The sequence below is a fragment of the Mirounga angustirostris genome, unplaced genomic scaffold (genome assembly GCF_029215605.1).
Source record: "Mirounga angustirostris isolate CCGP_5_RB_7025 unplaced genomic scaffold, mMirAng1.0.hap1 SCAF_1, whole genome shotgun sequence".
Lineage (NCBI taxonomy): Eukaryota > Metazoa > Chordata > Mammalia > Carnivora > Phocidae > Mirounga > Mirounga angustirostris.
Genome location: NW_026991709.1, coordinates 86,301,406 through 86,319,958, shown reverse-complemented (window position 1 = coordinate 86,319,958; position 18,553 = coordinate 86,301,406). Strand labels below are relative to the sequence as shown.

The 18,553-nt window shown below is 39.4% G+C and overlaps 1 protein-coding gene across 4 annotated transcripts in view; it reads left to right on the top strand.

Annotated features, from left to right (window-relative positions):
- The first annotated feature begins 562 nt into the window (after positions 1–562).
- The window catches only part of KCNMB2 (potassium calcium-activated channel subfamily M regulatory beta subunit 2), a 237,865-nt gene continuing 219,874 nt past the window's right edge, over positions 563–18,553 (top strand). The window contains exon 1 of one of the 4 annotated variants that reach the window (XM_064585162.1): positions 563–918. The gene's annotated coding sequence lies outside the window, so the exon portion shown is untranslated. The remainder of the gene's footprint in view (positions 919–18,553) is intronic. The other 3 variants (XM_054504318.2, XM_064585154.1, XM_045903361.3) reach the window with 3 other exon arrangements.

Sequence of the window (18,553 nt, the reverse complement as noted above, 5' to 3'; positions counted from 1 at the left end):
ACCATGACTGCCCAGCATGGATCACCCCCTCCCCTTCCACTCACCCTTCGTTCTTCGCACTTTTGCTGTCAAAAGTGAACCCACGATTGCTTCAAACGGGAACACAAAGCTCTGTAAGTTAGCCTGAAATAATGAATGTGCCCATTGATCCATTCAGCCCATTTGATACATCATTTGAGATTTTGGCATCTAGGCATACCCTGAATCCTTCCTCAGTAATGATGAGGAACGTTTTCTTACGGAGACTGATTCTCTTATCTAACTCCAGAGGACACTTATTTTTTGTAACTGGGGAGAGCAGGAGTCCCTTGCTGGGAGTGAGAGAATTGTCTGGGGAACCCTAAAGTGTTTATTCCCAACTTCACTTTCCACATAAAAATAGCACTTGCACAAGGAATTCTTTCCCCTGTAGTTATAGAGGATCTGGATCTGATCCAGTAGGCAGGGTGGTGTCCGCCTCGGTCTCCTAAGGAAGTCTGAGCCCTCTCTCCCTTTTTAATACGAGAATTCGAAAGCAGTGGGAAGTGATGTTGGACCTATCACAGCATTGCTAACAGACAGCCTATTACAGTATTTAATAAAAACAGAAACAGCATGCCTATCATAGGCTAATAAATCCTACCTCCTGCACGCTTTAAAAACAGTGTGAAGCAGCTTTCACGGAGCTTCTGATAACTAATTTCAAGCATGGCTGTCTAGCGTGCCTGTCACTCCTATTGTCCTCCCAAACTCTTTCAGACATTTTGAGCAGAGAGTATTAAAGCTATGAGTTAGCAAGGGTTGTGACATTAATGGTCCAGAAAGGCTTTAGGCACGCGAGGCAATGATGATTACCGGTGGCTCTTTGGAGGACTGCACTGGATCGCTGTCATTAAAAATTAAGCGTGGCTTTTGAGGAAGATGTGACAACTACCGGAGGTAGGATTTGCATGTAAAACAAAGGAATCTGTTGCTGTTTCGGGCTTTTGTTTGCTGTGTGCCTGTGGGTCAAGAATTGCAGCCAGGTGCGGAGTGAGAGCAGGAAGGGGAGAGAGGGGAGTGGGGGACGGATCAGCTTAGAGCAAAACACAGTGAATAGTATTAGATTTTATTGCAGAAATGCCTTGAGGACAAACTGGCTCCGGGCTCGTAGCCTGCTGAGTGTGCATTCCACGTTGCTTTTCCCTTGGAGTAGAATGCTTAGAGGTCATGGAAAAAACAGTTCGCTTCTTATCTGTGGTGCCAGCTAGGCTGTCAGTAGGGTTGAGGGAAGACTGTGGTAGGTGGGAGGCATAAAGGTCTAAGAAAAATCAAGAAGAGGAAGTGGTCGTTGAGACTTGAAACCTGTTAGATAAATATTTTATTCCCATGGCCAACGTGCTTTGATAGCCAGCATCTAATTTTTAAAGGGGGAAACTGAAAGATTACAACGGATGTCCCCGATAGGGAACTACTTCAGATTTAATTTATTATCAAAGAAAATTGGGTACCTTCATCCATTTTGCATATTGAAAGGCTGATCCACACTGTTTGTGTTAACGGTTTTGCAAGAGTTTTAGATTAAAAGAAGGGGCTTTCTCTTCCTGTTCCTGCTTTTAGCCTATTGCCAGGCTGCAGATGGAAATAGTGATTCGTTAGAGGTTATGGACTTGACGTTGTACCTTTTTCTTTTCTTCTCCTTTTTTTAACGAATACCATAAAAGCACAATTCTCCTTGGAAGAGGAGAGGGCAGTTGGGTTCCAAAGTCGAGCAGATCGTGAGTGGGTTTGCAGAGGAACTTACACTGTTTTGTACTTTATTATGGGATCGGTATAGCTCGATCAGAAAAGGCAATGTCAGGAGATCGTAGGCTGAGATTTTTAAAGCAAAAATGCAATGGTCAGGAACTAATGTTTCCCCAACTTGATCTATGGTGCAAGTTTCAGCATTTGTCATTGCATATGACCCTCAGTGTGAAGTGGCAGAACTGTCGTGAGTGCGTTTCTCGATGCTGTTGCACTGTTTCCCCCGATGGACTTCCCAAACGCCAAAATGTAAAGATGTCGCTTTAGATTTTGAAAAGCCCTAGATTCTGATGCACTGATTTGATTATAATGAATAATAAAGGTACAAAGAATAATGGTATATTTATAAAAGAATGTTAATATTCTTCTAAAACTTTGATATTAATGCAGTATTAACTAGGAAAAAAGTGAGAGACAGTTATGGTATGCTTGTTTTCAGCCAAATATTGGAGTTAAGGCTAAGTAGGGCTTTTTCTCTCATCTAATGCAGTTGAGTTTGTACATTTGTGAGCGTCTGTATATATTCTGCCATTCACAAAGTGGAAATCATTGCCCTGTAAGGTATGGCATCTATGCTGAAAGTTGTATGCCTATTTTTCCTAATAGTGTGATTAATATTATTGAGCCAGCCCAACTCTCTTGTCCAGTTGTTTTGTGACCAAGAATACATGGCCATGAAATGACTGTATAAAATTTCTGATGCAATTGATGACTGTGACATAGTTTTCTGCCTCTATGTGGCCAGTGGAATGTGTGACCTTGACCTTGTAAAGTCCCATCCTCTAGCCAATTGTGCTCACCAATCAAGAACCCATACATAACAAGAGAGCTTGTGATACACAAACAGAAATACACACCCACCCACACACACACAGGCACACACTTTACATACTGCTGTCAGAAGTTTACAGCTGAATGTTATTTCTATTGTTTTCATTAATTATATTTATTTGAAAGAGATTTTCACTGGCTCTCGTCTTGCCAATATCTTCTGAATCTAATCTCATCAAGCATTTATTTTAGAATCAGTCTGTGCCGGGCACCTGGGTGGCTCAGTTGGTTAAGCGACTGCCTTCGGCTCAGGTCATGATCCCAGGGTCCTGGGATCGAGTCCCACATCGGGCTCCCGGCTCAGCAGGAAGCCTGCTTCTCCCTCTCCCACTCCCCCTGCGTGTGTTCCTGCTCTCTCTGTCTCTGTCAAATAAATAAATAAAATCTTTAAAAAAAAAAAAAATCAGTCTGTGCCATAAAAGTTGTCAATAGGAAAAATCATTTTGCTGTCATCATGCTCATAACACTTTACTGATAAACTAAAATGACTCTTCACAATTTTCACAGATTTATGGAAAAATTCCCATATTAAATCTTCAAGGTATATGTGTCTAGACTGGACCCACAACATGAAAAACATAGGGGAAATACGGAATTTATTTTCTTTGTAAGATGTGGGGAAAACCAAACTAAGTAATTTAGTCAAAACAACCTACTTTGTATCGCAAATTAATTTCATTACCTCTTTACATTGGTAGGTATCAACCAAAGCATTTACACATATTTTTCCCTTTCAGTTTGTGCTGTAATCTAGTAATGAAAAACCAACAATTCTCCAGCTATCCAGAAAACAAGTCCAGAATCCACCCAGACATAAAAAATAAGCAAAGCTTTAGTCAGCCTTGTTTTCTCAGTCCCTAGAGGTAACACAGCCAACGTCTCAGTCACCAAGACACAATTCACCAAGTCCCAATCACCCTAATTCTCTGTCTCTCTCATGTACACACACACACACTCATACTCTACTTTATTGGTTGATATTGGACCAGACATTTCTCAAGTAACACAATCTTCTCTTTGATCAGCTTTCTCCTCTTACCAAAAGATGATAAAAAATGAATCTTCCAAAAATAGTCTTGTTATTATATCAAATTAAAAAGACTATAATAATGTCTATACAATATAATCCTAATTTTTATACATATGTGTGTATGAAAAAACTAGAAAAAAAGTATACCAAAATGTTAGAGGTTCTCTTAGTGTGTATTAATGGTGCATTTTATTCTCTTTATTTACTTATAGTCACTAATTTTTTTCAAAAAGCAGGTATTATATTAATAGTCACAAGGAGACTTATGCAGTTTTATCTCCTTTTGCAACCATGTTGCCATCTTTTCCCCATTATCATACTTCATATCATCCACTTTATCTTCACCCCAAATTCTAAAGTCATTTGTTGGTCTGAGCAAGATTGGGCAGAAGTGCTATTCCCCTATCAGAGGCCCTTTCTCCTTGGGTTTCTTGGTTGTCACATCACAAAAACTTGGCATCATCCTTTCTAGTAGACTGATGCCTCCTACTTCTTAACCCAGGTTTACCAGAAAAGGAGTGTGTGTGTGTGTGTGTGTGTGTAATTCTCCCTACTTTATAGGTAGAGAATTTTTCAATCTCCTTTGCTGGCTCCTAATTGTCTTCTAAATCTTTAAATGTTGGAGTGGTCCAAGGCTCAACTGTAAATCTCTTCTTTATCTATACTTACTTCTTAAATGATTCCAACCTCATCTCAAGACCTTAGAAACTAACCATACACAGAGAGTTCATAAATTTTAATCCCTAACCTGGATTTTTCCCCTAACCCCCAAACTTACAAATTCAACTACCTATATAACATTTCCACTTAAATGTCTCATAGGCACTTCACACAACATGTTCAAAATCGAATTTCCACACCAAATGTCCTCCTCTCCTATTTTCCCCTATGTATGGAAATGGAAACTCGATTCTTCCACTTTCTCAGAAGAAAATTTTTGGAATGCTCTTTGAATCTTTTCTTCCCTTCACATGGAACAGAAAATCCCATTGCTTCTACCTTCAAACTGTACCTAGAATTTAATTATTATTCCCACTGCTACCACTCTGGGCAAGTTACCACCAACCATCAGATTATAGCAATACGTTCTGTCTCCCCTGCTCCCACACATTCTATTCTGTATCCAATACCAGTGGCTGTTCCCGTATTGAAGTTAAATCATAGTATCTTCTGCTCAAAAGCCTCCAACATCTTCCCATCTGACTACAGATAAGAGCCAGATCCTCACAGTGGTCCACAGGCTATGTGTGATCAGTCCAGGGTTCTTCACTCACCCCTTGCCTTCCATTCTCCCTTTAGCACTTTACTTCAGCCACACTGGCTTTCTGGTTCTTCCTCGAGCCTGCCATGTACTCTCAAACCTCAGGGCCTATGGCCACTACCTGGAAAACTTTTCCCCTACACAGCCACATGACTCAGTCTCTCACTTTCTTCAGGTCTCTGCCAAATCATACCCTCTTGCATGCTTCCTATTCCAAGTCCCTGCTTTTTCTCCATAGCATACCAAATTATCCCCCAACTTACTATATGTTGAGTTGTTATTGTCTGTGTCTCTCCTGCTAGAATGTAAACTCTATGAGAACAGCGACTTGGTTGTGTTCCCAGATGTATCTATAGCATTGATTGTCGAATGAATAAACTAATGAATATAGGAACTGAATATTTGTCCCCGTCAAAATCTTGGTAGCAATAGGCTACAAGCATAAGTTTATCAACCTGAGGGTCAAAGCCGTGTCAAAATGCCCTGTTGCTTTTTCCAAAGAGAAAGATACTGAACACCTTGAGGAAAGTCAAGGAGATTTATCAAGATGATTTTCTTTCTCCTCTCTACACAGAAGGGAAAAAAATATCACATCACTGATTCCAATCTATGTCAAAGCAAATAAAAATTCAATTTGCCTTAACTTCATCTTATCCGAAGATGACTTCTTTTTCAAAAAGACATCTTCACAGATCTGTACAAATAACTATGGACATAAACATGTTCTATATTTTTCTTTGTTCTCTGCTAGTGATGAGAGAAAGGATGGCAAAACCAGGTTGGAAGATAAAATTGGGCTCAGTACCCCTTTCTGAGCATACAAGTCCCAGTACTTTATTTAGCAATAGGAATCAACTAACATTAACTAATAATGGTACTAGTCATTTACATTCCATTCATTGCTCTCAGAATCAGCATGGTTAGTCTCACGGTCTTGTTAATAGTGACCTCTCTAGCATTCATAAAGTACATGTCTTCAAATAATTAAAGTATAATCAAATAATCTTTTAGTCCAAAGTGGGTACAAATAGTAAAGTCCAATATTTCTAGAGAGGTAGTGTGACGTGAAAAGGACACAGCGTCTAAGACAAGTACAGGCTGTAGGAAGAGATAGGCTTGATCTGACTCTCACCTTCTCTACTTCATAGTTATGTGACTAGGAGCAATTTTTTAAAATCTTACGGAGCCTCAGTTACCTCACTGGTACCTCTTTGGATTAGAGATTAAATGTGATCATGTGAATCAGTGCCTCGTTAGAGTATTTGGCACAGAGGAGATGTTTAAAAAGTAATAGTGTTCTCATTGTTATTGTCATTTTATCCTCACAGTATGCTCAAATAGTAGATACTATATTTTTCACTGAACAGCCAAGAAAACTAAGGTGTAAAAGTTACTCAAACTGTTCAAGGTCAAAGAACTCATAAGCTTTCGAAATTTATTCTCCCTTTAGCCACAGAGACTCCTCACAAATAGAATGACAGATTAACCTTCTTTAATGTATTTAGTGACTAAAGGCTGCCAGTAATTAGGGGAATTTTTTAAAAGGCAGAATCTGAAGAAAAGACTTTTCTTTCCTCTGTGAACAATGTGGGTGCTTCATGTATTCCTTCCCCAAACAAAAAGGAGACTTAAACTCCTGTGAAAGAAGTTAAATGAACACTAATTTACTCATTAAGAAGACCTCAGTCTTTAGACATGCAGTGTAAGGGAATGTTGAAACCCCAGCTTCACAGCCCTGAAGACTTTGGTTTGAATCCCACTTCTGCCCGTTGCCAGTTGTCAAAACCTCCCTGAGCCTCCTTTGCTTCAGCAGAAACATAGGTAGAAATAGCACATCGTTTACGGGGTTGTGAAGATTAAATGGGGTAGTCTGTGCATAGCTCTTAACACCATGCATGTGCATAACACATAGTACCTATCTTCCCTTTATCTATTATCTTAAATGAAACTTTTAAACATTGTATATATATCATGGCACTAAGAGATTTGGTTTCAAGTATGTCCTTTAGGTCTTATTTCTTGGCATCACATGCTGCTAAAGTCAGCCCGTAGATACCATTTAAGAACCAGGTAAGCATTGAGGTATCACGTAAAAGCTCAAGGTGTTTGAGCACCTGGCCAGCACCAGAAACAGAATTTCTGGAAATAATTCACATTTGCTCATTTCTGATTAGACCCAAAATGCAAGAAGCAATTCTGGAAAAATCAAGAAAATACCAGCTTTTCTGAGATACCAAACCCAATTTTATAGATTCATGTTAAAAGAACTTTATCTGGGACACCTGGGTGGCTCAGTTGGTTAAGTGTCTGTCTTCAGCTTGGGTCATGATCCCAGGGTCCTGGGATCCAACCTGGCATCAGGCTCCTTGCTCAGCAGGGAGCCTGCTTCTCCCTCTCCCTCTACCTGCCGCTCTCCCTGTCTGTGCTCTCTCTCTCTGTCAAATAAATAAATAAAATCTTTAAAAAAGAAAGAAAGAAAAGAAAGCAAGAAAGCAAGAAAGCAAGAAAGAAAGCAAGAAAGAAAGCAAGAAAGAAAGCAAGAAAGAAAGCAAGAAAGAAAGCAAGAAAGAAAGCAAGAAAGAAAGAAAGAAAGAAAGAAAGAAAGAAAGAAAGAAAGAAAGAAAGAAAGAAAGAAAGAAGGAAGGAAGGAACTTTATCTGAATGCCTCCCCTCAGCTTTATCAGGCTCCATTTTCAACACTCCTGTCTCCACTCCAACTCTGACTACCCGGGCTTTATTATTTCTAAACCGATCCATGAACACATCATGTAATAGGACTTCAGGGAGAGACATGCCTGAAATTGGCAATTGGCATCATCAGTTATTCTAGATTTAACATTACCAATTTCTTAATACAAAGGAATTCAATTTCCTTTCATTGCCTAATAAAAAGTAGCACCTCCAATTAAACTATTGGAAGACATTCTCAAATATGAATCTACTACATAAGCTAAATTTTTCTTTCATCAGTTCTGAACATCATCTGACACCAAACAACTCCAATTTCAGATTCTTGAAGGTCGGTTTGTATCACTAATGATCACATTTGTGCATTTGCGTTTCCTTTAATATTGCGTCATTCCTCAAACTCCCCTCCTTAAGTGCAACTGGTCCCAGTAGTACCGCCTCTCTCCAACAGTGTGGATGTGCCATTGTCATTAAAATGTCACAGATTTTCAAGGTTTGATTTGTGTTTTAAATCTTCACAGGATATTGCTCCTCTTGTCTCTAAGAACACTCTGTGCATGGTTCTGCCATGGCCCTTAGCACACTGTGCTGTGATCTTTGGTTAACTAATCTGCTCCCCTCCTCCCCAGTTAAATTTTAAGTCCCTGGAGGTCGAGGACTGGGTCATAGTCATCTCAGTATTTCCAGGGCCTGGTAGAGTTCTTAGCAAGTAGTTAATGCTCTAGAAGTAATTCATGAAGGAAGGAACGAACGAACGAACGAACGAACGAACGAAGGAACGAACGAAGGAAGGAGGTCTATGCTAGATTTCTTAGTGTCCAGTTTGACCTAAGAAGGGTAAATGACCAAGTGGACAAATAAACCATGCACCTGGACCTGCCCTGTGCTTACTAACTTCTCGTTTACCTGTCCTCTTCATCTCTTCTCTTCATATTCTCTGGCTTCTGTTGGCTGACTATTCCCCCATCCCTCCTCTGCTCTTCTGTCTGCCCACAGCCGCTACCCTGGCTTTCTAAAGAGTATGGTGGAGCTTTTCATTTGAAGCCAACTTCAAGTCTGACAGCCTCAGACAGCAAACACCTTAACCCCCTCCCTCATCAAAGCCAGGGTGACAGATGAGCCTGGGTGAGATTTTCAGCTCAGGGGGAGGGGAAAAATAAATCAGCTGCCAAAATGTCAAGCCTGCTGACTTCCTAGGAAAGAGAGAGAAGATGCTTACACCACCAGACAGCAGGGCTTTGGTTTACATTTGCCAGCATTTGTACTAAATAGGGAAAATGTCAGAGGAATCCCACATGCAGGTTCCTTGTCACTTTGGTGTATTCCTGAGTGTGAAATTAAAACTCCAGAATATTCTGGACATGGAAGCTCATTTTCAGTTTTCAACAAACCCACTCAGTGTGTAAATAAGAATAGTCAGGCAAGTAGTAAAATATGTAACTAATTTTTAAAGTATAATTTTTAGCCCAGATAATTAGGTTGCAAACTCCTTGAGAGCAGACATGACATTTTTATAGTTCTTAGGTGAACAGAGCTGTATTAAATATATATGATTTTTTTTTAAATAACTTTTTGATTGATATACTCTCTCTCTTCACCCTATTCCCTGAGGTAGAGCCATAGTACAGAAATCAGGTAAATGTCTTATCATTATTTACTAGGCTGCCTGACTGGAGATGTAAGGTTCTAGAAACCACACAAATCTTAATTGCACTGAATCCCCTTTGTGCACTGTGGTGCAGACAGGGCTCTCATATAAGGAACAGGAAAGAAAAGGGGGTTTGTGAGTTCTGATGTTGCCTGTTTATCCATAGAATTATATTACTCACAGACATCTCTGTCATTGGAAATAATTTATAAAACCAATCCACGTAGGCTTCTACCGAAGGAGGATTCAATTTGGAACTTTGTCAAAATAAAGCCCTTATGACACTGCATGTGTCTGGGGAATTCCATTGTACTTTGTGACATAGTTCAGGACTTTACAAATAATGAGTTTGGTTAGACTTTTTTTTTAAGTCTTTTAATTATTAAATTTTTCACTGGAAAGTTAATAAGGTCAAGTATCTGACCTTATTAGTATCCATAACTCTTATCCACAAAAGTAAACTATCTTTCAAAGTGAAACTCTTAGGAAGTTAAAAAAAAAAAAAAAAAAGGCTAATCTAGAATCTTTGTTGCTTCTCATAGATGCAGAGGATCATTCTAGCTGTGCTGCATACAGCACTTCATGAGGTAGAGAGAGAAGCACTTGGTAAATCTTCGTTTTTTAAAGATTTTATTTATTTGACAGAAAGAGAGAGAGCATGAGCGGGGGGGAGCAGAGGGAGAGGGAAAGAGAGAATTCTCCAGTAGACTCCCTGCTGAGCAAGGAGCCCAAGGGCGTGGGGTTCCATCCCAGGACCTAGAGATCATGACCTGAGCCAAAGGCAGAGGCTTAACCGACTACTGACTGAGCCACCCAGATGCCCCGCACTTGGTAAATCTTGCCCATAAGATAATTCTTGAATGTCTTGAGCTTCGTTTTGTACAATCATTCGAAAATTTCTGACCATCTGAAGGATTGGTAGCTCCATCAAAGTGAACTGGAATTTCCTCAGAGGGACTGTATTTCTGTAGTAAATCTGGAGCCACTGACTTCTTTGGATTTTTTTTTCTTCATTTCCTGGTATATTCCAAATGAAGAAATTAAGGCGGGGGGAGAAACAACCTGACATCTGGAAGAAAATAATACCTAACTTTAGAGGCAAAACTCTAACAGGATTGATCCTGTTTCTTCCTCTCTGTGGAAATAACCAATGACTGCTTTAACCTCACTTCCTAGCAGTTTTATTTGATCCTGTGTGGTGCTTGGCAACAGTCATATGGGGCTTCTGTGTAGACAACTCAAGGTAACTATTTGCTTTAAAAACATAAAAATAGAACAGTACAGGACTCAATTCTCTGTTGGAATGATAAAAAAAAAAAAAAGTTGAGAGAGAGAAAGTTCATATCTAAAGGAGAAGGATGGCTTAGATAATATGTTACCAAATTTGAGAAGATCTCTTTGGGTGTATAAAAGATAACAATAGCCCTGGTACAAAGAAAACTAGCCAAAGATTGTCTATTACAGGGGCACCTGGGTGGCTCAGTCGGTTAAGCGTCTGCCTTCGGCTCAGGTCATGATCCTGGGGTCCTGGGATCCAGCCCCGCATCAGGCTCCCTGCTCAGCAGGAGTTGGCTTCTCCCTCTCCCTCTGCCTGCCACTCCCCCTGCTTTGAGCTTACTCTCTATCAAACAAATAAATAAAATCATAAAAAAATAATGTCTGTTACAACCTGCTTCTCAATCTTCTAGGCCAATTTCCCCCCTGACAAGTAGATCTAGTGTCTGCTGAAATGAAACTGTGAAAAAATGGTATAAAAAATAGGAGATATGCTTTGATTTATATGCCTATATGAAAAGTTGCCTTGCATGTAATTTCAATTTCATATGGTGTTTAGTTCGTTTACTGGAAGAAGATTCTTACCCTAGATTGATGTGCTCAGGTGTCCACATTAAAAAATCTATAATCTACTTTCCATTCTGCTAGCCCTTAATTGATCAGTCCTCATTTCATGTCTGCATTCATTCAACTACCCATTCATTTATTCAATGAATATTTACTGAGTATCCACTGTGGACTAGGCGCTATGTCTGGTATTGGGGTTACAATGTTGAGCCAGCTCACAAATGACCTCATCCCTAACCATGGAGGTTACAGTCCTGGATGAGAAAGATATTTTTCTAATAGTCCCAGAAATAAATGTAAAATTATGAATGTAATAAGTGCTAAGAGATTATTTAATTAGAGACATTAGTGTAGTCAAGAATATCTGGGAAAGCTTCTCTGAAAAAGAAAGGACTAAGATGCTAAATGAAAAAGCATGAAAGTGGGGGAAAAAAAGAAAAAGCAAGTGTGAAAGCAGCAGGGATTAGAGGAAAAGCTTTCTAGGCAGAGAAAAAGCATGTGCAAGGCTAAAGCATGGCACCTTCATTTATTCAACATTTTTCAAGTGTCACACCTGCGTGTGGGAAAGGGTGAGGGGTGGGAGAGGGTGGGAATTTCCTGCTCTTATGGCGCTTGCACTCTAGTGAAAGGCAATCAATTTTTTAAATTAATGAATGAGATAGAAAGGAAGCCTGTTACAGAGAGTAAATGGGGACTGTGCTCTGGGGAAGGGCCAGTGTGGCTGGAGAACAGGGATTAAGCAGCATGTGGTTAAAGATGAGGTTGAAGAGGGAAAAAAGCATCTGGCTAGGTGAGCTCTTACAGGTCCTGTGAAGAAATTTGCTCCTTATGCAAAGAGCAATGGAAAGTCATCCAAGGTATTAAGCAGAAAGCTGAGAAGATATTTGTGCTTTGCAAAGTTATTTCGGCCATTGAGGTGCTGCAATGTGGTGATCAAAAATGGAGGTGAGCAAGTGGATACAGAGAAGTCAATGGAAAGGCTATTGTAATAATCCAGATGAGGGTGGCTTAGACCAGGTAGCAGTGAAATGGCAGACAAGTGGCCAGAAGGAGCCATGTTCAAGAAGTCTTATCAGAGAGTTGGTGATGGGCTAAATCTGAGAGGACGTGGGTAAAGAAGGAGGTGTCGAGGACAATTTTAGATTTCTGACTTGAGTAACTGGATAGATGGTGAGGTTATGAACCCTGGAACATGACTAGAGCTCTCTTTGATCAAAAAACATCTTGAAATTGTATTCTATATTTACCACCTCCACTTCCTTGCTCCCCATTCATTTTTTTTTTAAAGCACTGGTGTATGAATTATGACCACATTGGTTTCCTGTGATTGCAGGAAAAGTCACCCAATTTGGCTTTTTCACAATCCTCATGACCCTCAGTCATTTTATATTTTATATATGTGTGTGTGTATGTGTATTATATATATATAATTAAAAAAATCAATCATTCTGTGTATGTGTATTATATACATATAATACACATACACACACACAGAATGATTGATTTTTTTTTCTTGAAATCCTCTCTTTCCTTGATTTTAATTGTTTAATTTCCCAGGTCCCTCCTACTTTACAGTTCTTTCCTATCTTTCCTCTTTGCTGGATCCTCTTTTTCCTTTCCTTATTTTTTGTTATACTTTTCAGTTATTGAAAATACTGTCTCAGGGCGCCTGGGTGGCTCAGTCAGTTAAGCGTCTGCCTCCAGCTAAAGTGATGATACCAGGGTCCTGGGATGGAATCCCTCATCAGGCTCCCTGCTCAGCATGGAGTCTGCTCCTCCCTCTCCCTCTGCCCCTCCTCCTGCTCGCGTGCTCTCTCTCTCAAATAAATAAAATCTTTAAAAAAAAAAAAAAAGCATGAGACTTAAAAAAAAGAAAGAAAAAGAAAATGCTGTCTCTACTTTCATCCCAAACAATCTCTTCAACTGTGACCTTGCTCCCCAACCCAAGTCCCACATTGCCTGCCACCTGGTAGACATTTCCCTATGGCTGCTGTCTACACTTCCAAACTCACTTGGCAGAACTGAACTCCTAGTAAGACCTAATAAACCTACTCTGCCTCCGGTTTCTATTCATTGTGCTACTGATGGCCCAGCTTCTAAAGCCAACTATTCTTTGAATCCTTCCCCAACTATAGACCCAATTGGCCTAAGTCCTATCGAGTCTTCCTTCAAAAATCTTATGTGTCTGTATCTTTATTCCTCCCTATACGAATAAAGCCCCTTTGTTCTCACACCTTGGTTATTATGATAGTTTGCTCACCAATCTCCTTGCCTTTGGTCTGATTTTTTTTTTCAAAGTTCTATCCTTAAATCTCTGGCAGAAGAATTACCTGGGGAGCTTTTTAAAAATACCAGTTCATGTGGCCTGTATTCAATCAGAATCTTTTTGGGTAAGGCCTGCAACTTTAATAAACATCCTGGGTAGACCAATCATATATAAATTATCACAAAAAAGAAAAAACTGTTCTAATCTCTTCCCATCCTATTTTCTCCCTTTAGCCTTTCCTAATGAGTAGCTCCAAAGCATGACCTTGATCATGGAACTTCTGTCATCACAGCTCTTCAGTGGCTATTGCTTGGCCAAGCAAATCAAGTCTCATCCAACAGGACAGATGATCACAGTCCTCCAAGTTGTCCAGGCTAATCTTTACCTTGCCTTTCTCACCCTATATTACAACTGAACTGTACCACTTGCCACCCCTCAAACATACCTATCACAACATCCTTATGCCTCTGTCCCTTGGCCCAATGCACTTCAAACACCCAAGAAATGTGCCCCCCTTTCCATTTCCACCTGTCAAACTCGTACCCACTCTCCAATGTCACCTTCTGGATAGAACCTTCTCTCAACCCTTTCCATTTTCCCTCCCCCTTCCCATTCATTGTCCCCCAAGCTAGAGGGGACCTCTTCAGGATTTGAGCTCTTTCAGCAGGTTTTATATTTTGCTACTTACTTATTACATAGTTATACACATACATCATTTTTCTTTTTTTTTTTAATTCTACTTTTAAATTTCATGAAGAGACACATTTATAAAAAGATACTTCTATGGAGTAGAAAGAAAGTTGACCTGAGTTCAAAATTCATCTAGTGCATGCCCTTGGGAAAACCATTTAACTTCTCTGAGCTTTGTCTCTGTTAAGTGGGATAGTGTCACTTACATTATAGGATTTGAGTCAGTATAAGTTGAGGTATCTTGTAAAAAGCTGAACCATATGAATTGCTTATATTCAATTATTTTCACTTATAAAAATCGAAATTTCATTATATCTAGCAGTCCTCCTCTATTTTAGTACATTTTCCTTTAAAATACCATTGTGTCCCACACTGTGCCTTGCATCTACTTCATATATCAGCCCCTTCGCCCAATATATATGTGTATATTTATATAATATTATGTATATATTATATATATTCATTATATTCATATAATTATAATCTTAGAAAAGAGATCAAGAGAACACTCCACCAAGTAGGCAAACTCTTAATCTACCTCCATGCTTACTCTTGCCTGTTCCTTTTTCAAAGCAGGTGAACAAACAGCAATTTTAAGAATAAGCTAAAGCAAGCTCTTTTCTAATACGAAAGTTCTGTTAAATAAAGGTCAGCAGGAAATGTAACAACACTCATTGTCTCTTATTTATGGTCCTTCTGGGCATCACACAAACTTGCTCAAATTCCTCTCCTGAGGATTACCTTACCTAGAGTTTATCTAACTCACATTATACTTCCCCTGCCTGGGATCTTTTGTCATCAATCAGAACAGCAATGAGGCTTCCAAATGCAACTTCTAAACAAAGTGTACACATCTGGGCGCTTCAGCTCTGTTTCTCTACCCCTGCAATAGTAAGGAGAAACCTCTTGACCAATTCACCCTAAGGGAACTCTGAGCTTGAGAAAGTCATTGTTACGTTGTTTGTATACGAGCCAGGAAGGAATTGATGTTTTCACGTTCCTACTTAGTGTTCACTCTTCATATTTATCAGTCCAAGGAAAGAGTCTTTGTCTAATGCTCACTTTGTTAAAAAATAATTTGTCCCAACAAGGCGTTATGCTAAAGGATGTCCTCGAAGAGATTATAGATTATATATCACATTCCAGGGGTTAGGAGTGAGACAGATGCCATAAGAAAGGTACACAGTGCTTTGGGTAATTTTCATAGAGAAAGATTATAAATCAAAGCTAAGAAAAGGATAAAGCTCCAAGAAGAAGCATCAGTATTAACAGGGTTCCAATCTACCTCTCTTTTTCTTTTCTTTTTGATACTTATGTGGCAGTTCTGTGACATTGAGCAAGTTAATTAACATCTCTGTGCCTCAGTTTCCTCCTAAATAAAGTGAAGCCTTAATACCTGCCACCCAGAGGCAGGTGGCTAGTACAGTGCAGTAGGAAGTAGCCTTTCAAGAAATGTTGCCTGCTGTTATGATTAAGGTGGGAGCGGGTTATCATGTCAAATGTTACAAACAGTTCAAATAGGGAGGGCTTTGTATTTGTGATTTGGATTTTACGAATTCACCGGTGAAATGAGAGCTCACGTTCCAAAACAAGGTTAAGCATCAAAATTAGGTTCAATATCATTAAAAGACCGAGCAGATGGTGAGGAAGCAGGCCATTCTTTAAAAGAATTTTTCCTCAAAAAGTTAAGCAGGAGTGAGGGCAGTTGATAAAGAGCCAGTAAGGATGCAAGAGTGGTTTAGATACCCTTTCTTTTGAAAGGAGGGTCATGAGGGCTTCTTGGTAGTTGGTGAACTTGCGTCTTACTTCATTGTGTACGTTACACATGGAATTCACACAGAATTCATCTGAGTCCTACAACTCGGTATAGGAGGCATCACCATAAAATGGAGGTTTTTAAGACAGGAAAACTAAAGCTCAAAGACACTAAAAGGCCTGTCCCAAGTCCCACAGCAAGTAATGTCAGAGCCAGACTTTGAGCCAGTTCCTCTGACTCCAGACCCCAAGCCACACTGCCTCACTTCACTATGAACACATCACCTCTGCTTCTGGAGACTGTTTCACCAAGACATGGACCTTTCCAGAGAGGATTTGGGGGACAACAACCATGGAGAAATAGCTGCTCTTTTTTGATATGGTCACTGCTAACAAGACCTTTACTGAGCACTTTGTAAGTGATAGGCCCTTTACATAATAATGTCACCTGTAGCTTGTGAACCCCTAGCAAGATTATGGCATGATGCTAGGCATTTGCTAAGCATTTTCTCATTTTCAGCTCAGAAAGACCCAAGTGCTCCTATTATTCCCATTCTATACTTGAGAAAACTGAGGCTCAGAAAGAGTAATGCGTTTGCCCAAGGTAACACAACTTGTAGGTGGCAAAACTGGGGTTCAACCTGACACCAGGCTGACTCCCAAATTTTCAAGCACTGCATTTGACATACTTTCTGCTCAGGTGCCAGTCTGCACAGGCCTGGACTGTGAGGTCCCAAGAGGGTCATGCCCAGAGCCCTAGGAAACAGAGGGAAGCACATGACTCACGGACACAGGTCTGACCAGGACAGTCTGCTTTCCTGTGGATTAACATCTATCTCTGCTCTCTCCTTACCCACTAAGTAAACCCCTAATGCATAGTGCTGGCCCTCATCCAGATGCTGAGCAACTTTTACAGATATGATTCCAAATACTAACTGTGGAAGAATGATTTGACACTGTTCCCATTACAAGCTTCCATACTGAGAAGGAGCAAAAGGGAAGGGAGAGTTAAGCAAATGAGCACAATGTTTTGCAACAGACCTCACATATTTTCCTTAACATAAAATCAAATTGGTTTTCTATTTTCCTGCAGTCTTAGCTTTTGAATAACAAAGCCTAAAAAGTGATTTCATTCTTCTGCCACCAATCTCTCAGATAATTCAGGTTGACAACCCATTTCTGATAAAATATAAATTATGTCCCAATTCTCTTTGCGTAATACTTTCCATAAACTAATATAGAGCAGTGGCATTATAAGCTTTATTTCCTTCCCACCCCATTTTCCCCAAATCAGCCTTGATCTCACCAATGTAGTACATGAGCTGCTTTCCTATAAAATCACCTTTCCTTAGTTTAGGTAGATTTTGGATCACAGGTCCTCCCATTTCTGTAAGTTTTTGTTGTTGCTGCTGTTGTTTTGTTGTAGTCTGTAACTGTTTTAACTCAAGCAAATATAATAATTTTCCTGGCTTTTGCTTCCCTTAAATTGTAGATATTTAAACACTCTATTACCCTGAAATTATTATAATTTGTATTCGGAAGCAATGACCTAATAAGTTACACATTTTATGCCTCAGCAGTCTGCTAGATTTGTGAATTCTGACAGCACCTTTAATGGTGTTCAGATTTCTTTCTTCTTTCCTAGGTAGTGCAGTCTGATGTTATCCATGTTTCAAAGGCATAATAAGACCTAAGGAGTTTCTTACTGGTAGTTCTTCAATAAAGATAAGCAAAACAAAACAAAACTGCCCTATGCCAAAGTGTTATCTTGGAAGGATTTTTATCACTGTTTGTCAAAACGCTTCCACTAAAATGACATTGAATTAATTCAATTTGCAAAAGCAAATCATTTTTAATAAAAATTTAAAGTGAAATTCAAACTGAATCTTCACCTAAAACTTGAACTTCTAAATTCCTGTTCATCTAAATTCAGTTAAGATTTATGACAGAGACAGAAAATATGAGGAAGAAAACAGATTCCCTTTATTATCATAACCTGAGTGCCATCTGGCACCGTGCTAGGGGGAAAAAAAAAAGAAGGAGAAGAAGAAAAAAAACAAGAAATCCAGTTTGGGGCTAGTCTTGGTCTAGATGTGCTTATAGGATTTGATGAAAAAATCGTGCAAGATGAACTAGATATTGGCCAGTGCAGACTTTTAGGAAGACCTGTTGAAAACAAAATAAAAAAACAGATGTATGGGCAAGCCACTCAAATGCAAGTAATGGTGGGGAGAGTGCCTCAGAGACAGAAAGGGACAGAGTTCTTGGCTGAGGATAGGAATGAGCATTTACTGATAGCTTCAGAGATTCTTTTATTACCAGGCATTGTTCAAATTGGTTTACCCCAAAATGAAAACTTGAGAGGGAGTAAGAGTAGGTGGAGAAAAAGAGTAGATAATTGGAAGAAATCATTGAAAAGGAGTATGCCAGAGCCAAACTATTTTATCAGAAACTATTACAATTAATAATGGCTAACATCTTCTGATTACTTATTCATGAATCAAGCACTATGCTCTGTCATCTCATTCTGTTGACAAACTTATGAATAGGTTTTATTATCTCTATTTTTCAGACAAAGAAACTGCGGCACAGAGAGGTCTGGCAACTTGTCCAAAGTTACAGTTAGTAAGTGTTACAACCTTGATTCAACCTCAGATGATCCAATCCTGATTCCAGAGTCTATACTCTTAATCACCATTACCAAGAAATTCCAAAGCAGTTTGCATTTAAAATAACAACTTTCAGAGCATTATGGTCGTAGGTAAATTTGAATGAACT